The sequence below is a fragment of the Oncorhynchus mykiss genome, chromosome 9 (genome assembly GCF_057628025.1).
Source record: "Oncorhynchus mykiss isolate SJ-2025 chromosome 9, ASM5762802v1, whole genome shotgun sequence".
Classification (NCBI taxonomy): Eukaryota; Metazoa; Chordata; class Actinopteri; order Salmoniformes; family Salmonidae; genus Oncorhynchus; species Oncorhynchus mykiss.
The window spans coordinates 12,795,256-12,802,092 of NC_143030.1; the positions used below are offsets into that span (position 1 = coordinate 12,795,256).

At 46.5% G+C, this 6,837-nt stretch overlaps 1 protein-coding gene across 26 annotated transcripts in view; it reads right to left on the reverse strand.

Moving 5' to 3' along the window:
* Window positions 1-6,837, reverse strand: part of LOC110531425 (phosphatidylinositol-binding clathrin assembly protein) — a 72,027-nt gene that overhangs the window by 35,430 nt on the left and 29,760 nt on the right. The gene's annotated exons all lie outside the window — the stretch shown is intronic.

The window sequence follows — 6,837 nt, forward strand, 5'->3', positions numbered from 1 at the left end:
GTCTCAGGTCAGAATTAAAGAGTTCCTGACTAAAACGGGGTCAGAGAAATCCCATGTGCGCGTCCAAAATACCACCCTATTCACTACTTCAGCCTGGGCTATTTAGGGAACAGGGTGCTATTTAAGATGCATCCCATCTCTTCAAGTATCAACATGGACTACATTCAATTGGCAGGGATGAGGGACGCACACACACACACACACAAAAGGCTGGGAATTCCCGGGAAAGAGGCGCCCTCTGCTGAGACATGAGCAGTCTGGAACATCAACGTTCCTAGCTGATGTTCCCCATCTATTCCTGGTTCAGACGGAGCATCTCAGAATGCGGGGGATTCACACGACACTCTTCTAATATCCATCACACTTCTGTGACAGACAATGAACTCCCCTAAGAAAACATGGAAGGACTAGAAACTGACCTTGATCTTATTCTCTCTCTCCAGCATTTATCAGAGTAATTAGGAAGATGTTGTCATTAGTTTTTTTTTTTTTAAGGACTGGTATGAGAGCTGAGAAAAACGTGCTCTGTGGATTGGGTGTGTGCATCTGTGATTGCACGCGTGTGTGTATAGCTAACTAAGCATTTGGCCTGTGGCAAATGCGAGAGGAAGCGAGAGGAAAGAGAGCAGAGAGAGAGGAGCGGAGAGAGCGAGAGGAAAGAGAGCGAAGAGAGAGAGGAATGAGAGGAGAAAGAGAGAGGAAAGAGGAGAGAGAGGAATGAGAGGAGCGAGAGAAGAAAGAGAGGAGCGGAAAGAGAGAGGAGCAGAGAGAGAAGAAAGAGAGGAAAGAGAGAGAGGAAAGAGAGAGAGGAAAGAGAGAGAGGAAAGAGAGAGAGGCGCAGAGAAAGAGAAGAGCGGAGAGAGAGGCGCAGAGAAAGAGAGGAGCGGAGAGAGAGGCGCAGAGAAAGAGGAGCGGAGAGAGAGGCGCAGAGAGAGAAGAATGAGAGAGGGGAGCGGAGAGAGAAGAAAGAGAGAGGAGCGGAGGACAGAGAGGAATGAGAGAGAGGAGAAAGAGAGGAGCGGAGAGAGAGAAGAAAGAGAGAGAGGAGCGGAGAGAGAGAAGAAAGAGAGAGAGGAGCGGAGAGAGAGGAGAAAGAGAGAGAGGAGAAAGAGAGAGAGGAGAAAGAGAGAGAGGAGAAAGAGAGAGGAGAAAGAGAGAGAGGAGAAAGAGAGAGAGGAGAAAGAGAGAGAGGAGAAAGAGAGAGGGGAGCGGAGAGAGAGGAGAAAGAGAGAGAGGAGCAGAGAGAGAGAGAAAGAGAGAGAGGAGAAAGAGAGAGAGGAGAAAGAGGGAGCGGGAGAAAGAGAGAGAGGAGCGGGAGAAAGAGAGAGAGGAGAAAGAGAGAGAGGAGCGGAGAGAGAGAGGAGCGGAGAGAGAGGAGAAAGAGAGAGAAGAAGAGAGAGAGGAGAGAGAGGAGCGGAGAGAGAGAGGAGCAGAGAGCGAGCAAGAGAGCAGAAAGGAAAGAGTGAGCGAGAGTAGAAGAAAGAGAGAGTTCAACAGGACCACACAACACAATTGGCCCAGAGCTCATGTGATCTTATAGATCAGAGAGAATTCATGAGTATTGCTTTCATTGGAGCGTTCACTCAACTTGATTAAATCCAATTGATATGCATCAAATGGGTTGAATTGTTCCAAGATGGAGACATGGGAACCTCTCCACTGCCACAGCCTGCAGATTGATGAATTGATTCAGAGGAGAGAGAAGGGAGGGGCCTATGCCGCTCGGTATATTTATATGTAAACTCAGCAAAAAGAAACGTCCTCTCACTGTCAACTGTGTTAATCTTCAGAAAACTTAACATGTGTAAATATTTGTATGAACATAACAAGATTCAACAACTGAGACATGAACTGAACAAGTTCCCCAGACATGTGACAAACAGAAATGGAATAATGTGTCCCTGAACAAAGGGGGGGTCAAAATCAAAAGTAAGTCAATGCAGCTGGTGGCCACACCAGATACTAAGTACTGCAGTGCATCTCCTCCTCATGGACTGCACCAGATTTGCCAGTTCTTGCTGTGAGATGTTACCCCACTCTTCCACCAAGGCACCTGCAAGTTCCCAGACATTTCTGGGGGGAATGGCCTTAGGCCTCACCCTCCGATCCAACAGGTCCCAGACGTGCTCAATAGGATTGAGAGCCGGGCTATTCGCTGGCCATGGCAGAACACTGACATTCCTGTCTTGCAGGAAATCACGCAGAGACGAGCAGTATGGCTGGTGGCATTATCATGCTGGAGGGTCATGTCAGGATGAGCCTGCAGGAAGGTTACCACATGAGGGAGGAGGATGTCTTCCCTGTAACGCACAGCGCTGAGATTGCCTGCAATGACAACAAGCTCAGTCTGATGATGCTGCGACACCCCCCCCCCCGACCATGACGGACCCTCCACCTCCAAATCACTCCCGCTCCAGAGTACAGGCCTCAACGTAACGCTCATTCCTTCGACAATAAACGAGAATCCGACCATCAGACAAAACCGCGACTTGTCAGTGAAGAGCACTTTTTGCCAGTCCTGTCTGGTCCAGCGACGGTGGGTTTGTGCTCATAGGCGACGTTGTTGCCGGTGATGTCTGGTGAGGACCTGCCTGACAACAGGCCTACAAGCCCTCAGCCTCTCTCCCTGTGCCTGTCCTGCAGGTGTGATGTTCGGATGTACCGATCCTGTGCAGGTGTTGTTACACGTGATCTGCCACTGCGAGGACGATCAGCTGTCCGTCCTGTCTCCCTGGGCATCTTTCTTTTAGTGTTTTTCAGTCAGTAGAAAGGCCACTTTAGTGTCCTAAGTTTTCATAACTGTGACCTTAATTGCCTACCGTCTGTCAGCTGTTAGTGTCTTAACGACCGTTCCACAGGTGCATGTTCATTAATTGTTGATGGTTCATTGAACAAGCATGGGAAACAGTGTTTAAACCCTTTACAATGAAGATCTGTGAAGTTATTTGGATTTTTACAAATTATCTTTGAAAGACAGGGTCCTGAAAAGGGGACTCTTTTTTTTGCTGAGTTTACATATTCTTATTCCATCCCTTTAGTGTATTAGGTAGTTGTGGAATTGTTAGATTACTTGATATTACTGCACTGTCAGAACTAGAAGCACAAGTATTTCGCTACACTCGCAGTAACATCTGCTAACCATGTGACCAGTAACATCTGCTAACCATGTGTATGTGACCAATAACATCTGCTAACCATGTGACCAATAACATCTTCTAACCATGTGACCAATAACATCTGCTAACCATGTGACCAATAACATCTGCTAACCATGTGACCAATAACATCTGCTAACCGTGTGTATGTAACCAATAACATCTGCTAACCATGTGACCAATAACATCTGCTAACCATGTGACCAATAACATCTGCTAAATATGTGTATTTGATCAATAACATCTGCTAACCATGCGTATGTGACCAATAACATCTGCTAACCATGTGTATGTGACCAATAACATCTGCTAACCATGTGTATGTGACCAATAACATTTGATTTGAGAGGAGGGGAGGGGAGAAGAGGGGAGGGGAGAAGAGGGGAGGGGAGAAGAGGGGAGGGGAGAAGAGGGGAGGGGAGAAGAGAGGAGGGGAGAAGAGAGGAGGGGAGAAGAGAGGAGGGGAGAAGAGAGGAGGGGAGAAGAGAAGAGGGGAGAAGAGGGGAGGGGAGAAGAGGGGAGGGGAGAGGAGGGGGGGGGAGAAGAGAGGAGGGGAGAGGAGGGGGGGAGAAGAGGGGAGGGGAGAAGAGGGGAAGCGGAGAGGCCTTGAAACGGATTCAGAAGCAGTCTAGTAGCCCGTCAAATAATGAATGTTGGAATAACGGTCGACTGTGTCAGAGGGAAAACGACATCTATTATTAAGACATCTGAGTCTTCAATGAGAAAGCCCTCGCTCTAACTGACCTCTCTCCCTCTCTCTCGTTCACTCTTCGCATTTCTGTCTCCCTCTCTCTCTATCCGTCTCGCGCCCCCCTCCCCCTATCCGTCTCGCGCCCCCCCCCCCTCCCTCTATCCGTCTCGCGCCCCCCCCCATCCCTCTATCCGTCTCGCGCCCCCCCCCCCCCCCCCCATCCCTCTCTCGCTCTGGTTCAAAAACTAGCTAGCTATAGAACTCATTAAACCAATCCCTCTCTAGTTCAGTCTCTTTGGGTAAATCTCATCTTCACCCCCGTGTCCTCTTTTCAAAACTATAAATAAAATACTTACAAAAAGGAATTGCTGTTTCTGCTTACGATTTTTGTGAAAGTAACTAGACTCAAAAAGTTACAAGCAAATAAAAAGAGAAAGGAATGCATCTTAAAAGACGTTTGTTTCTGTCGGAGAAAAGTTTACAGTTACCACGGAAACCAAAGAGCACCTGACGACAGAAGTTTATATTAACTGAAAAAACTAAGGAGAGAAAAAAAAAGGTGTTTTATATATAAAATAACACACACACACACAACGTAGTACCCTACGGATTGCATCAAAGGATATAGAGAGGAAGTTGGAGTGGTAGGATAGCTTAATGACAGAGGGGGTGAGAGCTAAGAGATGTGACTGTGAGAAACTGTTAGGGTTAAAGCGCTGAATCCATTCAGTCGACCGGTCGAATGTCTGGACAATAGGCTGTTGGTCGACCGTGATTCCTTCAGTCGAGCAATAGCAAAAAATACATATAATTTCCTGTCTGAGTGGACTAAATCGCTTGTGGAGGCGATGGGGAAGGCAGTACATCACTGAGACTGAAATTGTGCACTGAACAAAAATGAACATGCAACAAATTCAAAGATTTTACTGAGGTATAGCCCATATATGGAATTCAGTTAAATGAGAAAAAAAAGGCCCTAATCTATGGATTTCACATGACTGGGAATAGAGCTATGCATCAGTTGGTTACAGATACCTTGGGCGTGAATCAGAAAACCAGTCAGTACGTGGTGTGACCACCATTTGCCTCACGCAGGGTGACAAATCTCCTTCACATAGAGTTGATCAGGCTGTTGATTGTGATCTGTAGAATGTTGTCCCACTCCTCTTCAATGGCTGTGTGAAGTTGCTGGATATTGGCGGGAACTGGAACACGCTGTCATACAGGTCGATCCAGAGCATCCCAAACATGCTCAATGGGGGACAGTAGCAGTTAAAAGTTTGGACACCTACTCATTCAAGGGTTAATTTATTGTAGAATAATCAAAACTATGAAAATGACACATATGGAATCATGAAGTAACCAAAAAAAAAGATTCTAGGGTAGCCTGTGTATGGTGTCTCGTTCTACACAAATCCGTTCACCTACTCTGCGTCCCAAAGACACGGCGGTTGGAACCAAATCTCTCAAATTTGGAGTCATCAGACCAAAAGGACAGATTTCCACCAGTCTAATGTCCATCGCTCCTGCTTCTTGGCCCAAGCAAGTCTCTTCTTATTGGTGTCCTTTAGTAGTGTTTTTTTTTGCAGCAACAATTCAATCAAGAAGCCCAGATTCACAGTCTCCACTGAACAGTTGATGTTGAGATGTGTCTGTTACTTCACTCTGTGAAGCATTTATTTGGGCTGCAAGCTGAAGTGCACTTAACTCTAATGAACGTATCCTCTGCAGGAGAGGTAACTATGGGTCTTCCTTTCCTGTGGCGGTCCTCATGAGAGAAACAGTTTCTTCATAGTGATTGATTGTTTTTGCGACTGCACTTGAAGAAACGTAAGTTATCGAAATGTTCTGCAATGGACTGACCTTCATGTCTTAAAGTGATGAACTGTCATTTCTCTTTGCTTATTTGAGCTGTTCTTGACATAATATGGACTTGGTATTTTACCAAATAGGGCTTTCTTCTGTTTACCACCCCTACCTTGTCACAGCACAACTGATTGGTGCAAAAGCATTAAGGAAAGAAATTCCACATATGAACTTTTAAGGCATGCCTGTTAATTGCAATGCATTCCAGGTGACTACCTCATGAAGCTGATTTAAAGAATGCCAAGAGTATGCAAAGACTGTTATTTCATAGTTTCAATGTCCTCCCTACTATTCTAAAATGTTGAAAATAGTAAAAATAAAAGATCCTGAAATGAGTCTGTGTGTCCAAACTTTTGACAGGTACTGTATGTCTGGTGAGTATGCAGGTCATGGAAGAACTGGGACATTTTCAGCTTCCAGGAATCGTGTTCAGATCCTTGCGACATGGGACCTTGTATTATCATGCTGAAACATGAGGTGATGGCGGAGGTTGAATGGCACGACAATGGGCCTCAGGATCTCGATACGGTATCTGTGTATTCAAATTGCCAAAGATAAAATGCAATTGCATTCATTGGCCATAGCTTATGCCTGCCCATACCACAACCACCACCATGGGGCGCAATGTTGACATCAGCAAACGAGACACCATACACAGGGTCTGCCATCTGCCTGGTACATTTGAAACCGGGATTCATCCGTGAAGAGGCACACTTTCTCCAGCGTGCTCCATCGAAGGTGAACATTTTCCCACTGAAGTCGTTTACAACGCTGAACTGCAGTCAGGTCAAGACCCCGGTAAGGACAAAAGACCACACAAATGAGCTTCCCGGGGCCGGTTTCTGATCGTTTGTGCAGATATTCTTAGGGTTGTGAAAACCAACACTTTCATCAGCTGTCCGTCCAGGTGACTGGTCTCAGACGATCCCGCAGGTGAAGAAGCCGCATGTGGAGGTCCTGGGCTGGCGTGGTTACAGGTGGTCTGTGGTTGTGAGGCCGGTTGGACGTACTGCCAAATTTTCTAAATCAACGTTGGAGGTGGTAAAGATTATGGTAAAGAAACATTCCATTCTCTGGCAACAGCTCCGGTAGACATTCCGGCAGTCAGAATACCAATTGCACGCT